The sequence below is a fragment of the Emydura macquarii genome, unplaced genomic scaffold, assembly GCF_026122565.2.
Source record: "Emydura macquarii macquarii isolate MOO-44397 ecotype Brisbane River unplaced genomic scaffold, CSIRO-AGI_Emac_v2 contig_2636, whole genome shotgun sequence".
Classification (NCBI taxonomy): Eukaryota; Metazoa; Chordata; order Testudines; family Chelidae; genus Emydura; species Emydura macquarii.
Window position 1 is genome coordinate 37,929,595 of NW_027132773.1, and position 21,156 is coordinate 37,950,750.

The 21,156-nt window shown below is 44.1% G+C and overlaps 1 long non-coding RNA gene across 1 annotated transcript; it reads left to right on the top strand.

The window, feature by feature from the left end:
* Positions 1 to 695: 695 nt before the first annotated feature.
* LOC137163959 (uncharacterized) lies at positions 696 to 20,532 on the top strand. The gene is made up of 3 exons (XR_010922886.1): positions 696 to 1,031; positions 1,195 to 1,260; positions 19,932 to 20,532. It is a non-coding gene; the product is annotated as an uncharacterized lncRNA (long non-coding RNA).
* Positions 20,533 to 21,156: the final 624 nt, after the last annotated feature.

The window sequence follows — 21,156 nt, forward strand, 5'->3', positions numbered from 1 at the left end:
GCGGGACGTGGGATGCTGGGGCGATCGTGCACCTCAGTGCACGGACGGGGGGAGGGGAAGGAGCTGGGACCCACGCTGATGCGGCGGGAGCCGGTGGGTGACCGAGCGCGTCTTGCGGACTGCGGCCGCGAGAATCTTCCAGTTCCTTCTCCAGGGACACAGACACCGAAACCTGTCTTTCAGCCTACCCCCAAGTGAGCCCTCGGCTCCAACCTGCCCTCTGACCTGCGTGGGGGACTCGGGCCAGCCAGCCAGACACGCACACAGACTGGGGGGGGGGAAGGAGGGAGGCCGCCCCAGAGCGAGGCAGAGTGAGACTGGCGGCAAGAGGTTTGCCTGAAGCCCATGCAGTGACATAGGGAGCGCTGCTGGCTGAGGGGATCTCCCCCGCTCAGTTAGTGAGACCTGAGGAAGTTTCTCCCCCAAGTGAATGAGGGTTTAGCGCAGGCCTGTCTAGGCGAATCGCCTCCAAGGGACGAGGCTGAGGCAGTAGGGACAGCTCAGCCCGCGAGGCTGCCCCTTAGCGTAAGAATTATGATGACACTTGTGGGGGCAAGTCTGGGGTTGCCCTGATCTCTGGACTAGGAGGAGGTAAGGAGTCGGCCTGTGTGAGACAGGTGCAGCCCCTCTCTTGCTGATGCTGGCTGAGCTCCCTTCCCTTCCCCCACCAGCACCATCACCACCCACATCTCCGCCCTGCGAGTACTGTGCTGCCCGCACAACGGCCCGCATCCACATTCCCTGCCTGGCTTTCAGCCCCTCCGGCGAGATGGCTGATGAGGGAGGGGAGGCGGCGGCGGCTGGGGTTTCATTCGACGCCCACCAGGGGCTGAGCGAGCCTCCTTCAGTGCGCAAGCTCGGGGCACCGCATAAAAGCTGGGCTGGCAGCTCTTACCGCTCCTCGATGGAGGGAGTCGCCACAAGCTGGTGATCGGAGAAGCCGCGAGAAGCGGCGCCGTAGCCTAGACCTTGGGCGCAGAGGCAGTGTGTGGGGCTGTAAAGAACCGCTGCTGCGGCAGGAGGGAGCTGAGGTGAAGGGCTCTGGATGCAGAGGCGGCGGCGGCTGTAACAAGGCATCGAGTATGGGGGGGGAGGGAGTGATTAAACGTCTTGTGGCCATGGCGGAGTCTGAGGGTATTTTTTCCTGTCTAACTGGTGTGTGTGTCTCTTGTTTCTCTCTTTCTCTCTCCCTAGGGCGCTTGGTTGGGCTGCTTGGTCGGGTTCTACCTGTTGTTGCGCGAAATGGCGGCTGATATCTTGGTGGGTTTGGTTGTTTAGTTTTGGCTTTTTTTTTTTTTTTCCTCCCCTTCCTATTCCCCTCCCCCCGCCTCTGCCTTGGCCACTTCTCCGCAGCGAACCGCGGTGAGGACTGAGTCAAGAGGAGGGGGAGCGGACCGCATTGAAGCCAATCGCCAGGCTGGCTGGGCTGCCTAGGCGCGCCCTGATTGGCTGTCGCTGACATCATCTTGCAGCAGGGGCAGCCGCAGCTGGGCAGGGCTGGGGAGCTGTCGGGGGAGGCTGGTGCGAAGGGAGAAATCGGGCGCCATGATCCCAGCGCTGGGGAGGCTTTGAGGGCAGAAAGGGTGAGACAACTTCATGAGAAGGGAACGAGACGGCCCCGTCACCCACCACCCAAGCAGTGCCGAGGCTGAGGCGAAAACTAAGCGGGGAGAGAGGGACAGTCTGTCCGTATTTGTAACTGCGTCAGTACAAGATGGCGCAGGGTCTCCCTGGAGAGGGACGGGAGCTGCACGTCCGCCGGAGGTCATGTGACCGCGTTGCATTCTTGTGGGGTTGTTTGGCTGCAGACCAACTTGGCGGAGACGGCGGCTGCTGCTGGGGAGAGTCCACGCTTCCTCCCCCGCCCCAGGCTCGAGAGTCTGGGTGGGTTTTTATTTGTTTTCCGCATTATTCGTCTGTAGGAGGGTGTAGCTCGGGGTGCTGCGGAAGGGTCTCGTTTCTCGTCCCCTTTCCCATCCCCAGGATGTGGCTGCGCCTTCTGGGGAGAGGTCATTCCTTTTCCCTTCACCTCGTCTGCATTGAGTTTTTAGTTGCTGCAGAAGAAAGTTCTCGATCTTTCTCTCTGTCCCACCCCCCCCCCCTTTCCGTGAGAGCATGGGGGCGGGGAGTAATTTTTTCCACTACTCCCGAACAAGGATGTAAGGTGCTTGGTTGCTGCTGTTATCTAAATTAGGTCACATTTGCGATCTAGTTTGGGTGACTAAAATGTCTGTGATTCTCCTTATTTCACTTGTAAGGGCAAGTCCTTTGTCAGTTAGGTTTCTAATAGTAATGCTTGTTGAAGTCTCAGTGAGACATTTAAATCTCCTAGTCCTCTGCACAGTTTGCAGATAGACCCATTTTTGTGAGCTTGTACCCTCTCCAAGCACTGGACTTTGATTTGCAGAGGTGGCTTACTAAGGAGGAATGCCGAAAGCTCTGTGTAGGATTGACCAGTCATAAAAGTTGACTAGTACTTTTTTTGGTAACATCCAGTTTTCCAATTGAACAACCTCAAACAAGTGTTCAGACCACAGACATAAGGGAAAAAATCTATGATTTTGAAGTATTGGAATTGCACCATGGTGTTAACACTTGGGATTTACTTATGTATATCAATAGTCTACAAATATTCCCTGGAAATGTTATGTGATCCTGTTAGTCTTTTAAAGATGCTGCATTTAAAACTAGACTGAACAAGGAATTAGGAAATTAAAACTCTAGAGAAGAAATCCCTGGACCTCTGAGGATAGGACAAGAAGCAATAGACTTAAATTGCAGCAAGGGCAATTTAGACTGGACATTAGGGAAAAACTTCCTCTGTCAGGGTGGTAAAGTGCTGTAATAAATTGCTTTGGGAGATTGTGAAATCTGTCATTGGAGATTTTTAGACAAATACAGTCAAGGATGGTCTAGATCAGGGGTGGGGAACCTTTTTTATGTCAGGGGCCTGATGGTGGCCCTGGTGGTGGGGGAGAATTCGGCGGCGGCGGGGTTCCGTGGGGGGGGGGGGGCAGTGCCTGCTGCCGAAAAGGGACAAACGGCGGCAGGGTTTTTCAGCGGCAGGCTTTCGGCGCCGGGCACTGCCCCCCACGGAACCCCGCCGCTGCCATGAAACCGCGCCGCTGCTGAATTCCCCCCGCTGCCAGGTCCAGAACAGATGATTTCGCGGGCCGTCCCGCCACGGGCCGGATGTTCCCCACCCCTGGTCTAGATAATGGTTGGGCCTGCCATAAGTGCAGGCAGGTGACTGGATTAGATTGCTTCACACAGTTCCTTCCAGTCCCATGTTTCTATGATTCTACCATACAGGGACTAATGTTATCCCTCTTAAATTGTTCATTTACATTCTGTTTGCCTCTGTCTTTCCAGAGAATGGTGGGAAAAGGGAGTTTAAAGTGCACATTGTCTGACCTCTGTTATCCTGGAGGTTGTGTAATCACTTGCGGTTGCTACCAACTTGCAAAAATCAATGCTTTTCTGTTCTGTAAGTCACATGAGTGAAGTGGAGTCTAGTTACATAACTGAATGGGATCCCTGTTACAGCCTCTTAGCCTGATCTTAACCCTGGGGTAACTGGAGTCTGTGCTACTTGGAGAGGTATTCTGAGTAGTTTTGCATAATTTGCAAATAACAGAAAAGAAGGGACCTCCTTATCCAGCATCAAGCAGTTGTCTCTTTTTCTCTGGATTACGTGTAGGAAATTAAGATAGAAATGGGGGGATTAGACCCTGAAATTTAGAGGACTAATTTTATGGGGCTCAAAGGTTCTTAAACTTGAATTGTCAAACAATTTATTGTTAATCCCTGATATGCTGTCTCAACTTTCATATTCTTTTATGAAAAAGATGTAAAGTTTGGAAGGCTTTCTTCCTTTTTTGAAAGGAACATATCAGCTGATATGTTCAGCAATGATGCTGATTGAAGCCAATGATCTAATTATATACATATCAAAAGTATTGTTCTAGAAATGTGTGCTTACACTTACAAAAGCATACTTGCTAAATTTATATCTTTGAAGCTAGTACAGTTGTGTTGCACCCAAATAAGATGATCTATTTCAAACTACAGAGACTTGTTCCAGAACCCCAGCAACTTTCTTACTATTCCTCTGCTGATCCCTACCACCACTATAGCAGAGAATGCCTGTGCTGTTCTTACCCAAAGTGTATATCCTTTGTCATAGGAGCATGGTGAACACAAATATAAATGTTTGATTCTGATGCTTTGTTATGGCTGCCACAAGATGTGTAGAGCCAACATGAGTAGCCTTGGCACAAGCTGGGAGAGGGATAAGTAGAAAGTAGTGAGGCATAAGCAGAGCCTTACAAAAAGGAGGGGGGAGGGAAGAAGGCCTGTCCAAAAGAGGGCCAGATAAAAAGTTGTTCACTTCCAGTAGAGATGCTCCTCTTTAGGTGTTACACTGAATAACTCAGTCCCATTAAACTGGAATCGTACCTCCTTGTATTCATGCACTTCACCTTAAGGAAAACTTTATTTGGTGGATGAGGTGCATTTAGGATTAGCTGGTGCCTCTTGGATTTCATGCAGATTCCTCTGCATGTAGACCTGTCCCATTCCTTTATGGTAGGTGGTGCCTGCCCAGCAGTATTTTTGTTTCTCTATCCAGCCCTTGTAGAGGGGTATCCAGGGAGCTGAGAGTGGGGAAAGGGTTAGGGTATGATGGACACAAAGGTGTGGACTTTTCTGTACTATAGAGCATAAAGAATCCTGGGGCAGCTGTTGGCTGATGAAACTCTAGTGCAGTCATTTCCAACCTGTGGCCCATGGGCCAAAAGTGGCCCCCATGGCCTTTCAAAGGGGCTTGCTGCTACTCTTCTGTTGGCTGTGGAAGGGAGCCGCTGCCTAAGGACTCAGGTGGAGTGCTGCCATGGGAGGTTATAAAACCGGTGCAGGCTCCTTGTTTCAACCAAGGGGATGGGAGATCAGTAGTTCTCTCTTCTTGGCTGTAGCAGGGATCACAGCAAAAATGCTCCACCTGGGTTCATGGGTGCTGGGGGTCCCTGCTGGAGTGAGAGGGAGGGGAACACTGATCTCCTGTCCCCCTGGCTGCAGAAGGGGTCCGCTGCCTAGAGGGACCCAGGTGGGGTGCCCAGAGCTACAGGACACATGCAGTTTCCCTGCTGCAGCTGGAGGGACTGGAGATCAGTGAGGAGGATGGCAGCCTCCTTGCTGAGCTCCTTTCATCTGGCTACAGTGGGAAGGAGGGGCTTCTGGTGGAGACTGTTTACCCTTCAGGGTTGTGTAACTAAATAAACTTGTGGCTCTGGAGCCAAAAGGGTTGGGAACCACTGCTCTAGTGGTACGGCTCCTCCTGAGTAATGGTGACTTGGATGGAGTAATCCCTAGAACTTGGGGGAACAAAGGGAAGGAGAAAATAGCAATAAGGCCTTAAATGCTCAAAAATATCAATTAGTCTGGGGTTGAGCATCCATATTTTTAGTTTAATATGGATCATAGTTTGGGTGTAGTAGCCTTATTAAAAATAGCAATTTTATAGTGTGGCTTTCTTACAAAAACCTTCAGTTGACTGACTAGGCTAAAAGGCACTGTTAATACAACTCCTTTATGTAACAAACTGGAACAACCAGGCAATGGGAGGAATGGGTTATTGACTTAACTGTTATCTTGACTTGAAATTGGGAGGTTCACACTGCAGGCCAGTAGTTAATAAAATCTTGGATTACCTGCAGCTACTGAAGTGAGGTGCAGCTCTTCAAAGTCTTCAAAACGGGGGAGGGGAAAGAGATCATCGTCCCCTCTGGGTTTTTACTAATATTTTGTATTTGCTCAACACTGAATAAGATCCAGTGCCTAATTTCCCCCCGTGTCCTCCACACATGGTAGGTAGAGGTTTCCTATTCCAGAGATACTGGCAGCTGCTGGATTAGTGAGCTGTCTATTCAGTGTTGAAGTATCACTTAGGCAAAAGGAACAGTTAAGCTAATAGAAGATTCTAGTGTCTGGCATGTTTATGCCATCAGAAGTATCTGGAATTCAGTTAGAAAGATGTCACTTACATTGAGCATTTTGTCTGAGTTTAAAGACTTACTGTTGATGGTGTGATACCTGGGATACCCTGGGCTCCAGGAAGGCTTTGAGTATGCTGGAGCCTAGTCTAATTGCAGTAGCTGATTTTTAATTTCTTGGTTTCTATTGGGACCAAAACATAATCAGTGATGTATCACGTCTAAAATACAATCTTAGCAGCTTCAACCAGTTAACAACTTTCCTACTCTTACGCAGGTGTCAAACTGCTTATAACTATAGTAAGATGATATGATCAAATGTGCATCCTTAATTCCTGCAATAATTCTTCTTCAATGCGACTTATTTCTTAATGCTTGGTCAATTCAGACCAGAGAGTATAATCACTAACTTGCTGTGTAACACAATCTGCCTATTAGCTTGCTACAAAAAACAAAACATTGCTGCCTACTGCTCTGGCACATCTGTACCTGACACTTCTCCCCCACTTTTTTGACTCTTCCACAGAAGGAGTTCAGTGAACTTCTTTTGCCTCTTTCCACTGTGCCCTTAATGCTGAGACACTGCCATAATGGAGACAGCATGAAATGCAAAACCAAGATAGACTGAGGAGTGTCACAGTATGTGGAGGGGTATCTCAACTGTAAGGGTGGGCTAAATGAGAAGAGATGGGCAGCAGGTTGTAAACTACTCCCCTACCGTAACTCTCCCTGAAGGTAGAGAGAGTCAGCCACTGGTACAGAGGGCCCAGTATATTTTTGTAGGTGGGAAGGCTTGCATAACAGAGCTTCTATGCCTTCTAAAGCTTTTTGCACCTCACTTTCCTTTACTAGAATTGCATGACCAGCAGCAAGGTAGAAAATGTGAACTCACTCCATGTGTGAAATGCTGCTCTTAAACTGTTTTCAAAGGGCTAACTTACAAAAATAGCCTAATGAACCTTACTAACAACCAAATCTCTCAAAGTTCTGACTGGAGGGGGTCTGTATACTAAACATAAGTAAAGTAGCATCCCCCTTCTTCGCAAATTGCTGCTTCCAGAATGGGCAAGTAACTGCCAAATGTCACTGCTTAAAGTAGTGTAAACATACACTAATTTATGGTGTATTTTAGAACTAAAATTGTAGTTAACTTCAATAAAAGAATCAAGTTTCATAATATTTGGCAAACGGTGGGTCTAATGAAAGGGGCCTGGGTTCATATTTTGTATTAAGGGGGGAATTTAAATGGTGGTTCAGATATTAAATATAAATGCAGACGTCTGCATTCTGAAGTCCTCTGTGCTGAATGTGCTGAACTAGGATGAATAAAAGCTATCAGATCAAAATCATGCCACTTCTGGTGCATTCTAGGGTGTGTCAGTTTGTAGCTATGGTGTCAAGGATTTTTTGTTGCTAAACATGGCATCTCATTCGTTTGACTAGTAGACTTTCTCCTTCCCCCCACCACCCGCCAACTAACTCAGTTGGGTCAATTCTGCTTCGCTTCTGCCTAGCTGCAGTCTTATTCTAGGCGCACTCAAGTTGGAGCCTTTTGCCTATTCCCAGTAAAAGGAGCTGCAGCCCAAATTAGGGACAGCTGTGCAGCTTTCACCTGGAGCTAGGGGTGTCCAGGCAAGACATTTTGCCTTTAAATATGTGTGATTGAAAGAACCAAACTTGGCTTCTAAGCCCCATCTAAGCTAGAACTATAGTTACACGCTAAACCAGGACTTCCCAACCTGTGGCCCCGGAGGCCAAAAGTGGCCTGGGGGGAGGGGCTACAGCTGGCTGCAGAAGGGAGCTGCTGCTGAAGGACCCAGGCAGAGTGTTTCCTCAGGGCTAAAAGACCAGTGCAGGGTCCTTGCTGTAGCCAAGAGGATGGGGAAATCAGTGCTCCCTTCTCCCTGGATGTAGCAGGGAGTATGGCAAAGCGTTCTGCCTAGGTCCATAGGTGCTGGGGTCCTGCTGGAGCCGGAGTGAGGGGAGCACTGATCTCCCATTCCCCTAGCTGCAGAAGGGAGCCATTGTCTAGAGACCGAGGTGGAGCACATGGGGCTACAGGGAGGTGCGTGGCTTCCCTGCTGCAGCCACGGAGGAGAGGTCAGCGAGGAGGCTGCGTCCTTGCTGAACTCTTTCCGTCAGGCTGCAGTGGGATGGAGGGCCTGTTGGTGGAGACTGATGGCCCTTCAGGCTTGTAAAAGATTACATCTGTGGCCCTGGAGCCAAAAAGGTTGGGAACCACTGCACTAAACTATAGTGGCCATACTGACTTGTATTCTGAACCATAGCTACTGCACCCTTGTCTACACAAACACTGTTCCAAGAGCATCCGGACACACACTAACTAGGATTTTTCTAGCCAAACTGCTCAGGCTCTTAAGGCTTATCTGTATGGGGATATTCAGGAAAGTTGAGGTAAACTAACTGAAGGTGTGAAGTCAGCACATACATTAAAGGATGTTAAAGCTGCCCTTCTTGAGTGTGCTCTCAGGAGTAAAGTGCCCGGCACTAGACTGCTTTACCCATGGTCATGACTGAGATCACTCACTCCATGGTTTAGCACCCTTTTTAATTTATATGCACTTGACTTTCACCTTCAGTTGACTTGCCTTATTGTAGACAGGGCCTTGGTTAAAGTGGTAACTTAAACCTATTTAGAATAGTGGCATTTGCCATTTAAAAATCTTCTAATTAAATATCAAATCAGAAATTATTTTGATAAAAGTTGTTTCTCACTTCCAAAAACATCTTTGTTTGTTTCACTAACATGTAGTGTTTGCATTTGTAGTTAACTTTAAAACTGCCTCTCAGGGGTTACCATTCCAGGGTGATATGCTGGAACAAATTCACATGCATATAAAGGCATAGTCTACAGTTGTTTTTAGGCTCTATTTTTAAACTTGCTCTAATAGGTTGAGCAATGTTTAACAAGCTCAGTTCCACAATCCTGTTGTGAAAGGAAAAAGCTACACTTCACATGGGAACCACAGTATCTGAATTAACTAGCTATCCACTCTACTTCCTTAAACTATAGTGTGGGGATTACACTACCATCACTACATTACCAGTAGTGATGCTGGTCCACAGTGTCACTAACTCGAAGAGCTATGTTGGTTTCTGCTGCAGAAGATACAGAAAAGGGGGGGAAATAAATGGCAAGAGTGAATACTATCTAAGTGACACAAACCTTTATTCTAAAAAGGAAGTGGGTTACTTTAAAAGGAAAAAAAAAAAAAGTCAAACGCTGCAGCGTGCAAAGTGCCAAATCTCACTTTTAGGTATAACTAGCTCTGTTTATCATAGTAGGGGAATTCCTTTGTGAGTGTCACAGTTGTCATCCATTTAACATACAGTGCATTTGTTTTATAATGCAATGCTACAAAGTCTCCTGCATTTTAAGTTTATTTAAAAAGTGGTATCTTTCATCCTAATAAACCTTACAACACACACTTTGCTCCCTAATCTAGACATGGAAATGCATAGTCTTGCGATGCATTAACAGCTACTGCAACAAACTGAAGACTTAGTGAAGGCTACATAATTGAAACTTCAGGGGGAAGCTAGGTGGCCAGAATGTAAATTAAAAAGAATTGGTGGGTTAAAAGAATGCATAGGATCTATGCACATGGTTAAGACTTTAGTTTAGTGTCTAATCTGAAAATGGACCCTATAGAAGTACAATATAACCTCTCTCCTACTTCAAGGTAGAAAGATTTCTGCTCATGTAAAGTCAGCCTTGCTCAGTCGAGGCATAGCTGCTGAGATCTTACTCAAGGGGAGTTGCTGGTGAATCTCTAGATGTGTTCTGGAAAGTTTGTGGTAAGTGCCCTTAGATGCCTGTGTAGTCAGTGTTTCCTGCTTACTTTATAGAAGCCTAATTGATAGCCATATCACTTAAATGTGAAGTGGCTGAGTTCTTTCAGAATGTCCTTAAAAAAACTTAAACTGCTGGATATGAACATAATATATTAAAATAAAAATAACATGTTGACAGTTATCAAATGAACCTATCCAGTCCCCACTACCCCTCTCTCTTAATTCATCCATCCCCTTATTCAGGCTTAAAGATCTCAGTGACAAGAAGAGAGTCATTTTCACTTCACCGAAGATGTTAATTTGGGCTTTGCCATAAGTAATAAGGGGAATAAAGTGTAAAATCGAGGGTCCCAGTCTAGCCTGGAGAATAGGCGGTATCCATGTGCTCTTCTAGCTTAGGGTGTTATAAGAAGCTTTCCATATCCTGGTTTAGAAATCAATTGAACAATAATTCTTGGTTCAGATCCCTGGGGCCCTAATGGCACAAGAGAAGTGAGGGCTGTGCTAAAATATCCAAACCATTTAGGCCTTCACAGTTCAAAATCAACATTGTTGAGTTGCATGTGTACACTTTCTGCCCCTCCCTTCTGGAAGCTGATCAAACAAAAGAACAGTTGCCTATAGACAGATTAAATGTTTGATTAAATTTGTCTTCTGATAAAATATGACGGGCAGGCCCTGCCTGAAGGTTTAAGTAGAATTTCATGATGTATGAATGTTAATGTACCAGCTACCTTTATCCTTCAAGTGTAAACATTTTTTCCCTTTTGACTCTTGATAGTGATTGCACTATCTCTTGCTGTTTTTTCTAAATCTCAAACTATGCAATAAGCATTCCTGTTCTTGGAATTACACCTGCTCTATCTTTATATTACCATAAACCTCAGGAAGCCCTAGTTGTGGAACAGTACCCCATTATGCTAGGTGCTGTACAAATACAGCTTGCTTCTACTCATTTCAGTTGTGCAACTCTTTATTTATTGTGGTGTTAGCTGCTGGTACCAAGGAGCAGCTGATGATTAACTCATGTTGTAAGGCAAATGTTAGTACTTACTCAGAGAAACTTGCTACTGGGCCTGCTATAGCTGTTGTGAGCAAACTAAAATGAGGGCAGAGGATATTTTTGGAAAATCCTACTCCTGTTGTAGTTACATTTTATTTTAAATCTGTACACATGCATACTAAAGAACCAGACTTAATTGACTTACATTTGGTTGATACAGTATTTGTATGGGGACTGTATATAAAGTGTATTAAACAATTCATAAATTTCAACTTTGATATTTAAAATAATAGACAAATAAGATACACCACTCCATCAGTGTGGCAGATCATGCAAATACACAATATTATGCATTTGAGTTTTCCTTCTGTCTTCTTTCTAGCTTCTCTAATGCAGACCTATCAAAACCCAAATGTTCATGACTTTGTAATTTTTAATGGATTGCTTCTGTTACGGGTTATGAGATTAACCTTTTCAAACTGCAATCCACATTTCTCTTCTGAAAATATTTAGCTGTTCTATAAATATTTAGACATAGGGAGTGGCACTTAAGATGCTAAGTTATTTTTTTCAAGCCTGTTACCACATGCTCCAGTGCATAAACCTTTAGGATTTTTAATAGGTTACTATCTCCTTAAATAACAGGAAGCATGTGGCTTCTTGTATTCTTTTTGCTTAACATTTCACTGTAGCACCAATTATGCAGACGTAGCTACTGCAAGGAAACTTGCATCCTGTTTACTATATAGCAAGTACATCTAAACCTGTGTAATGAACATCTGCTGCATGTTTGCAACAAGGTATTTTTAAAATACCTGAGAGGATTTTAAAAACCTCCCATTTGTTCATTGATTGCCTTTACTTCACAATCTGAAATCATTAAAGGGTGGCAGGATTACTTGATTACCTGTTCTATTCATTCCCTCAGTGGCCACTGCCAGCTGCTTGTCAGAAGACAGGCTACTGGGCTAGATGGACCATTGGTCTGAATTTGGTGACAGTTGCAACTGAACTGGCTTCCGGTTTGTGCATGGGCATGAGGGAAATAGGATATACTTGCAAAGGATGTGACTTGGTAATATGCCTTCAAGTAGTATGTGAGTGCCCTGGAGTATGCAAGTGCCATGGTTCTTTGAAGGGAATTCTAGACATGGAATTTACATGATACTGAGTTCAACCCTAAACTACAATAAAGTAAAACTGAAAAACACAGATTACAGACACTGCATGGATTGGTAATAGTAGCAGAAAATCATGTCTCTCTAATCAAAGTGGATATCTGATTCTCCTTTTGGTCCAGTCCTTCTGAAAGTTCTTCTCCAATCCTGTGGGTCCAGTTCAGCAGACCTTACTCCAGCAAAACTCCCACTGGCCTCTATGAAAGTTTAATCAGAGTAAAGACTGTCAGGCCCAGCATCTGAAGAGCGCTAAAGCAAAATAACTAAATATTTGCTCTCTTAATTAAAAGATGTCTAGTCTAGTGCTTTTGGTATTTTACATTTCTAACTATTCTATTTAGAAAAATCATTAGCTGGCATATGCACTACTTTTTTTTTTTTTTTTTTTTTTTTTTTTTTTTTTGGCGGCCCATTTGTCCTGTATATCAATGAGCCACACATTAAAAGGAACTTGAATGACAAACTAATGCTTGTTATGTAGCTATTGGGATCAGTCATCTGTTTTTAAATAATGTATGTAGACCAGAAAGGCTCCAAAGAAACCATTAGGGTCTGTGTGTACTCATGTCATTGACTGAAGAATATCTAAACAAAAAGTACTATTGGCTGTGCAAATCAATTTTACTTTATTACATTTGAGTATTTGCAATCTCGTCAGGGCAGGGTTAAGCATACTGTCAGCTCTCCCAAAATTACTTTGGGCCACACTACGGTCCACTACCAAGGTGAATGGTACACTTAGCCAAAGAATCCTGACCCCAAGGTCAGAAATGGGAGTGAGGCCACATCTACACTTCAAACTTTAACGGTCTTGGTTGGGGAATGATCCCTGACCTACATAACTGTGTCAGGAAAACTGTGCTGTGGCAGTATAGCTTATTTTCCAAGGGTGGCACGGGAATAGGTTTTACTTGTATAAGCTGCATACACCCTAGGACTGTTTTGCTCGTATAGTATACTGATATATTTGTATTAGCAAAGTGCTCCTAGTGTAGACTTTGGCCTGAGTCATTTTAATAGGGGTTTTTCCCATTACTCCATGGAAACTCCTGTAGACTCCATGCAAAAATATAGATGAAGGGGGAATGATACAAAGGTATCATTTTCTTCCTTTCCTTCAAAACTTTTGTAGTTAATTTAATGTGTGTGGTTTTTTCCCAGCCAACTCTTACTTGTCCAGTCTTTGTGCTGATGCAGGGTGTAGCAATTGGCATTTCCTGTCAATAGCTTTTGCAGGAGCCCAACAGCTAGATTTGGGAGCTGGTGTGAAAACACAGGGCCTCAGGCCAGGTAGCTTCTACTTCTGTGGTTTGTTGATCTGATCAGGTATATGCTTTTGCTCACCAATACCTATAGTAACATAGCGCTCCCTATAGAAGAGGAACTTCCGATACTAAAACTAATTTATTTTTTAGGTTGGTATACACACTGAGACACTTGACAACACTTTTGGAAGTTTAATATTAAGGGGAAAAACCACAAGAGTTACTGGAACATTTTCAACTTTTAGGCCCCAAATTTGTGGGGATGGGGGTTTAATTCCTAGTAGTATGGAAACTGTTTCCATTAAAGTGTATATAATTTACACTTAAGTGCTGAATGTCTCATTTTTGATATTTGGGACAGCATTTAAGGGTAGATTTTGAAAAAGGCTCAGCTCTTCTAATCTGGACTGGATTTTCAGTATAACTCCATGTCCAATATGGTAAGATCTTTTGAAACCCTGTGTGTAAGTGTCAATAGGAGCTTCTGGATGCTGAGCAGTTTTGAAAATTTAGTCCTTATATAGGTGTCCAAAGTAACTGAGCTCTTTGGAAAATTCTAGCTCTCCATAAATTACTTTTGCTGTTTGTAAAAGATTGTTTCTTTGTAGTGATATCCCAGAATGCATCAGTGGGATGTCCAGGCTGGAAGGAAGTTTTACACTTTATTTTAGGGTATCATTTACGTCAGTGTTTCTCAAATGGTGTTCCGTGGAACCCCAGGGTTCCGTGGGCTAGGTTGAAGGGTTCCGCGAAGAAGCGGAACCGCGCAGCTGAAAGTAACAAATTGTGCACCGCTGAACAGCAGTTTGCGCACCGCCGAAAAGAGGAAGATTTTCTCGACTTTTCGGCGGAGGGTATGGCATGGGCGCGCAAGGGTTCCGGGGGAAAATAAAATTGAGAAACACTGATTTACGTGAACTCCTTCCTAAATAAGATATAGGGCCCAATCAATATAGTAATTAAGTGCCACCCATGGACTTGTTCAACAGTCCAGCAAGTCTTTCTAGCAGCTGTGGATCGCTATCTAACGTGTTCAGGTTGTGGTTGCAGTGGAACTGTGTGGCATGACTTCAATTTGCCCAAAGAGGGAAAAACTTAAACTTACCTGTGACTTAAACTTACCTGTATATGAATTATACAGACTTATTTTAAAGTGACTAGCAAATGTTTTTTTAAAAGTTTTATTGCATTGGAAAAATGAACTTGAAACAGTCCTGTCCTACCTATGCTGCATCGCTGTTCATCTACCAGAGTATTTCTGAGAAATAAAAATAGTATTGCTCTCTGCTGGGAGGCTAATCTCTTCCCTATATGAGTATGCCAAGACAAGGTTGGAGTTGGTAACATTAATATGACTCTTCCCAAAGTCATCAAGGGCTTCAAAACTTTCTCATGCTCTAAGTCCATGGGTGCAGGGGAGAGGTACTGCTACAAAGACCATTCTTACTGAGCCCTAGTGTTTCCTGTTTTCAGGAAATTCACTGAGATGCAATTCACACTGCATAAGAGGAGTAGTGGGGGTGTGTGTAGCAACAACAGTGACTTGTCTGCACTGGGAAATATCAGGATAATATTACACATTAACCACCCAGTGTAAACAAGGACTGCTGTGTTTAAAATTGTCCTGGTTAACACTTGTTTGTTTAGTGTAAAGTCTTTTCAATGTAGAGAATCTCCAACTGTGATGGACGGGAAAGGGTGAAGAACTATCAGGTTTGGGATTGGTTTGCTAGGGATTTAATAGGCAAATTGGTCAAGATGCAATTGGGAGATAAGATTAGTAGGACACTGAGTTATTGTTGGAGGATGCGCCACAGGCAAGAACAACTTTTGGGGGGTGGAGAATGAGAAATTTAACTGAAGTACTGGTGTTTCGGAGGAAAGCAACAGCTGGTTGAGTTGGAAAGCAACGTGGTTGTAAATGTAGGCAGAAATTTAGAAAACATGAAAATGGAGTAGCATTGTACTAGTTGAGCATATCTGGAGGGATGTTTTCCTACTCTCCCATGATGAAGTGGGACTCAATCTCCTTTGCAGAAGCTTAATTTTCTTTACTTGCATCATGTGAAGGGTAGTCAAAATGATCTCTGTGTTAGGAGGAAGTAGATGGGCTAGGGTGTACACATTATTGCTCCCACTCCTACTTTTCATCCCTGAACTCGAGAGAAATGACATTGTGGACTTTTTTGCTACACTCCCATTTAAGAGGGATCCTGAGGTAAGCTGTGACTATAGTAGTTTCTGACAGGATGGCTCCATTTGACCCATGCTGCCAAGGAGCAGGGCAGGAGCCACAGCAGGCTGCAGAGCCACATGGAAAGTTTTGGTCTCCTGCTATTCTCTTGAGATCCCCGGTGTTTGGTGGTCCCTGCAATCTGTTCAGTGCAGCAGGGTGGGAAACTCCACTCCCTCCATCCATGAGAAAACAAGTAGGAAGAGTCATTTTAGACCCATCCCACTCCCTCCCCACCTTCCCCATCTGGTCCAGACCAATCAGGCCCAGTGGTACAATAGTGACATCATAATGCATCTTTATGTCTAAATGCAAAAAACAGCTCTTCACCCCTTCTGGAATATAAGACCCGTACTTCGAATTTTTATAGTACCTTTTTATTCAACGATCTCAAAACCTTTCATAGACATCAATAATGAATTTATCTAAACAACTTGCTGTGCAGTAGGTGGTATTATCCCCAATTTACAGATGAGGAAATTGGGGCACAGATTAAGAAACTGGCCATCTGTGGCAGGCTGCAAATAGTATCCAGGTTTCCTGACTCCAATATTTATGCCTCCTAACCACATGACCATCCTTCCTCCCTTGTGACTAGATTGTCGCTAGTACTGATGCAAGTACACAAATTCTCCCATGTGTACACACCCTCTGTATTTCAGTCCCTGTGTTCAGAGGAATGAAGGAACTGCTCTCTTGTTGTGCTCTTAAAAGCATGGAAAAGAGGGAACCATGGCCCCCTTCCCCTACCCCACACTTTGTTAGGTGCAGAGAACAGGAATAGTGCAGTTTGCACACTACCTATGTCTCCCTTGAGCAGCTAGGGAATTAAGCCTCACTGACACAATCCCTTTGGGAGTTCACATGGAGTATGGCAGGTCTGCACCATCATAAATGCAAGTTTGTACCTTTTAGGCACAGTGTGGCCCTTTATTATTTTTATGGCTAGAACGATACTAATTGTTTAGCTGCCATAGTGGTAAATGTAGATAAATGTGAATAGAAGAGAATATTAGCACCCAAGACTTGTCAAGTAGCAGCTGGGTGTACATATGCAAATATTCAACATGTATGAAGGAAAACTAATTGCAAAATAGAAATAAAAATTTGGTATGATTCCCAGAAGAATTTTACATATCTATTGTCTTATTAACAAATCCAAGGTTAGAAGGTGATTTAAAGTAACGGTTTTTTTGGATGTATTTCTTTAATTCTAAAATGCACTCAACTTCATTCCTTTATTTCTCTAGTGTAAATAAGGAGTAATTCCTCTAAAGTCAATGGATTTACACTGGTGCAAGACAAATATGTATATGTAAGAGGAGGGCCAGGCCTCCTATTTGTAAATCAAAACAGCTCTCTAATTTTGTAGTATGTAACAGACTGCCTTTTCAGTTTGTTTTCAAATCTGAGCAGAAACATCCGTCACATTTTATCAGTCTTCATTACTCAAACTTGATAGTCCCACCTTTCAGTCATACACATTTTTACATTTGAAAAGCAGATTAATTTTTTATTTTTTCTTGTAGTCACAATGTTTATGGTTGTATAACCACCCCTACATAGCATTTAGAAGGGACTCTGTGTGTGTGGGAGGGGGGGGGGAGGGATAGATAGATAGATAATAGGCACATTCTTTAAAAAATAAAGTTGTGTGTGGAGAAGAAACCTATTGGAATGTCTTAAACCTACCTAAAATGTATTGTAGTGAATACTCCTAGTTTGTTCAGGTTATGTAACCCCAACATCATGCATAGCTTGATTTGGGAGCGGGGTGCTGCCAAGAGACTGACTTGACAAACTGTTCCTGCCTCAGAAAATAAAAGTTGTCTTTGTATCATGCTGATAATTTCTGTGGATAAGTTATATAGCAAGTGCAATCACAGCATGCTCAATGCTTAATTTTGCTTTTGAATAATACAAAGAGGCTAAGCATGTACCGTGGCCATTAAAATTACAGTGTTTTACCTCGACTTCAGTCATGCACACATGACAAGCTCTAAAACATATGCCCATTAAACTTGTCTCTAACTTTTTTGCATTAACAGTTTTTAGGAATTGGTGACACACACCATTAGAATTCTTACACTGTTCACAGGCATCACTCATGGAAATCATAATGAAACTATGCTCCAGCTTCCCCTTGAATATGAGCTTGTTTATTATGACTACATGTGTAATAGCCATTGCTGTCTTCACATCAGCTGCTCCTCTGCTCTTACTGACAGTATGTACCCCTCCCATTTGCAGACTTTAGTGCTTGCCCATTTTATAAAGCAAAAGTAGCATATCCCTATGTACCTTCTAAAACAACTTCAATTTATAGTTGGAAAACAGTTATTAGGAGCAGAAGATCAATAAAATTAGGTCTAGTCCCATGTATGAACAGAGTTTCAAAGAATAGAATTTAACATTAGACTTCAGTCTAAATTTCCAAGGCGCAATCTGATATTCAATCTGGGGAGGCATAAGGAATTTGTAGGATTGTTTTGCTTTATGAAATGATGGGGGAACATGAGTGGTTCTAATTATTGCTACTGCAGAACTCTGTCATTTAACATCAGGTGCTCATATCATATACTAATGCCAGTTAATCATCTGCATGCCAAAGCCAAAAGAAAAATGGCTAAAAGAAGGCTACTACTGTGAGGTATTTATTTTTTCACACTGCACTTTAGTCATTGTTCAGATATCACTGGAGTACATAACCTCTTGTATTGATTTACCAATCTCTTTGGCAATCTGAATTGCAAGATGTGTACAGAACAGGCCTTGGCAGTGCAGGTGTGTATAGAGTTGACCTTGGAATCGCTCCAATAAAAGGCAGACAAACACTTGCTTCAGCATGCAGAAATGCCCCTAAGGCTGGAGATGCCAAGTATTGGTCTTGTCCTAGCCTGTTTTTTTTCCTTCTAGAAAGCCGTTTGTGCAACTACACAGAAATAGAACTAATGAAATTTTCATCCTCACTAGATGTAGTGTCTTAGGTGTACTCTATATCTTCATTAGCTTTTATATTAGTCCTTCTGTATTGTCTCAGAGTGAACTTTTGTACACTTACAAAAAAACTTGTACCAAAAATAGAGGCCAAGGTTTAACAAAGGAGTTTTTAAATTAGGCTCCCAAACCTGTATTTTGGCACCTGAAGGAAGGGTCAGAGTTTTCAAAAGCGTTGAGTGTTCAACAGGTCACTCTGGAGTTAGTGTTTGCTGCTGGATGTTCTGTGTTCTTGAAAATTAGGCTACTAATTTTAGTGCTTAAAACAGGACTTAGGTGCCTAACTGCCATTTAGGCACTTAAATCCAATCTAAGCACCATTGAGATCCTCAAAATCCCCATATGTGCTGCCTGACCCTAAAACCTAAGTTTCTGCTGGTTGGCATGCGTAGAACCACGTACGTTCTGAAACCACTGAGCTGCTTCATACTCCAGCTCATGCCTAAGCCTGGGCAAGATTCTCAAACTAGGAATTCCCTTATCTACCTTACCTGCAGGGCCAGATCTAGATCAGGCTTCGCACAAGAGATTGGGAGGGAAAAATTGGGGCGGGGGGTTCCAGCATACCTGCTGATGTGGAAGACCTGTTTTTTCAAATAAAGATAATCACATCTATATGTATTTGCAAGATTGAGGCCTTACTAATGCTCAAGTGTCTAGAAAACACAAACATCACATGGCCGTTGTAAAGGATTATAGGTGTCTGGTAGGCCCACCTAGTAAAATTGTCTGCTTCCAATCATGAAACCCTGTTTTCAGTTGCCTATAACTTTTTGCAAAACTTTAACCTTTTGCACTGAAATTTTCCATGCTGCATGTCTGTCTTAAGGTTTTGGGTTTTTGGTTGGCTGGTTTTTGGGGGTGTGTTTGTTTTTGTTTTTTTAAATTTCCGCCATTTCCAAGAATGTAGCTAGGAAAAAATGTTTTGCATGTTAAAACATTCTTGACGCCTTTTTCTTTGAAATGTTGTAGTGTCCCTATGTGTTGGAGCAGAGAGATGACATTTGTTAGCCTTTGTTTCTGGTGTGGGCCTTTGGCTGGCCTCTTGGTTGGGCAAGGAGGAAATGGGCCAGCTTGCTGGGGTGGGGAGAACATAGATCTGACAAGGAGCTGAGAGAAATTGGGACCAGCTGGACAAAGAGAATGGGACTAGGAATGGGGGAAATGGACTGAGGGTAGCAGAGACATACCCGATAGATGAATGCAGAGGGACTGGCTGGACGCAGAGCCTCGGGGGGGAGATAGCATGGAGAGACCGAAATTGCATTAGGTATCCAGAGACCAGGTAGGTGAGGTAATGTTTTATTGGACCAACCTCTGTTGGTGAGACACAAGCTTTTGAGCTCTTAAGAGCTCTGTGTACTTCAACAGCTTCTCTCTCTACAACAGAGGTTGGTCCGATTAAAATATTACCTCACCCACCTTGTCTCTTTAATATTCTGGGACCAGCCTGGATACAACCGTCCATACATAAGGAGCCCAGACAGCAAGACTGGGAGCCACTGCAAGGAGAGACAAGACACAGATCGGAAGAGGAACCAGGAGGAGGGTACTGGGAATGGCCGGGCAAGGAAACGGATTGGGATGGGAGCCTAAGGATTGTAAACAGCAACTGAGACCCGGAGCCACGAATGAGGAAAGGACAAGTTTTTTGAAGAGGATGGAGCAAAAGGAGTAAAGCCTGGGGTAAACTAGGAGATGTCGTCTGAACTGGAACTCAAGATTATGGTCTTTGTAAAGAACTTTAAGATCTATTGATGAGAAGTGTTTTGTAAGAGCTAGATATTAGTAAAATTCTTGAGTCTCACCATTTTTCTTCTGTCAGCAACTATCTCTAAAACCCATTGGCCAAAAATGTCTCATCCCCCTCTGGTCCACCTAGAGCAGGGGTGGGGAACCTTTTCCCTGCCAAGGGCCATTTTGATATTCGTACCTTCATTCGCGGGCCATGTCGCCGATTCCGCCGCCGAAAAGGGGCAAACGGCGGCAGGGTTTCGGCGGCGGGAACTGCCCGCCCCCCCCCCCCCATGTAACCGCGCCGCCGCCAACTCCACCCCCTCGCCGCCGAAATGCCGCCGCCGTTTCCGCCTTTTCGGCGGTGCGGTTTTACAGTGGCCGCGGGGTGCCGTGGGCCAGTAACCGCCTCCGAGCTCCCGTCGCCGCCGAAAATGGGCAGACGGCGGCAGGGTTTCGGCGGCGCGCACTTCCCGCCTGCCCGCGGGCCGGATCAAATTCTTTCGCGGGCCGGATCCGGCCCGCGGGCCGGAGGTTCCCCACCCCTGACCTAGAGGATGACAACCCCCTATTGCTATTGGTTACTCAGTTAGCTCAAGTCAGGGGTCTGTGCAGTGGATCTTAAGGTTTCAATCCTGCTGATGAAGCATATAAGTGTTTAACATGATGGAGTTTCTATATTTTAGTCTGCTTTTTAAAGAAACCTAGTACACACACAGCTGTTAAAAGAACACAAAGTTGCAAAGTCAAGCACTCAGTTAGGAAATGCCAAAATTAAGATTAGCTGTGGAACTTTAATTTGTCTCTGTCTCCTCCTCCTTCCTACAATTTTTAATTACATGGTTATGTACTGTTTTTCCTTGAGGTCCCTGTTTCATTCAGTATAAAGGGTGGACTTGCATTGGGGATGAATCAATGTTGTGCAGTAAAGGAGGCTGCT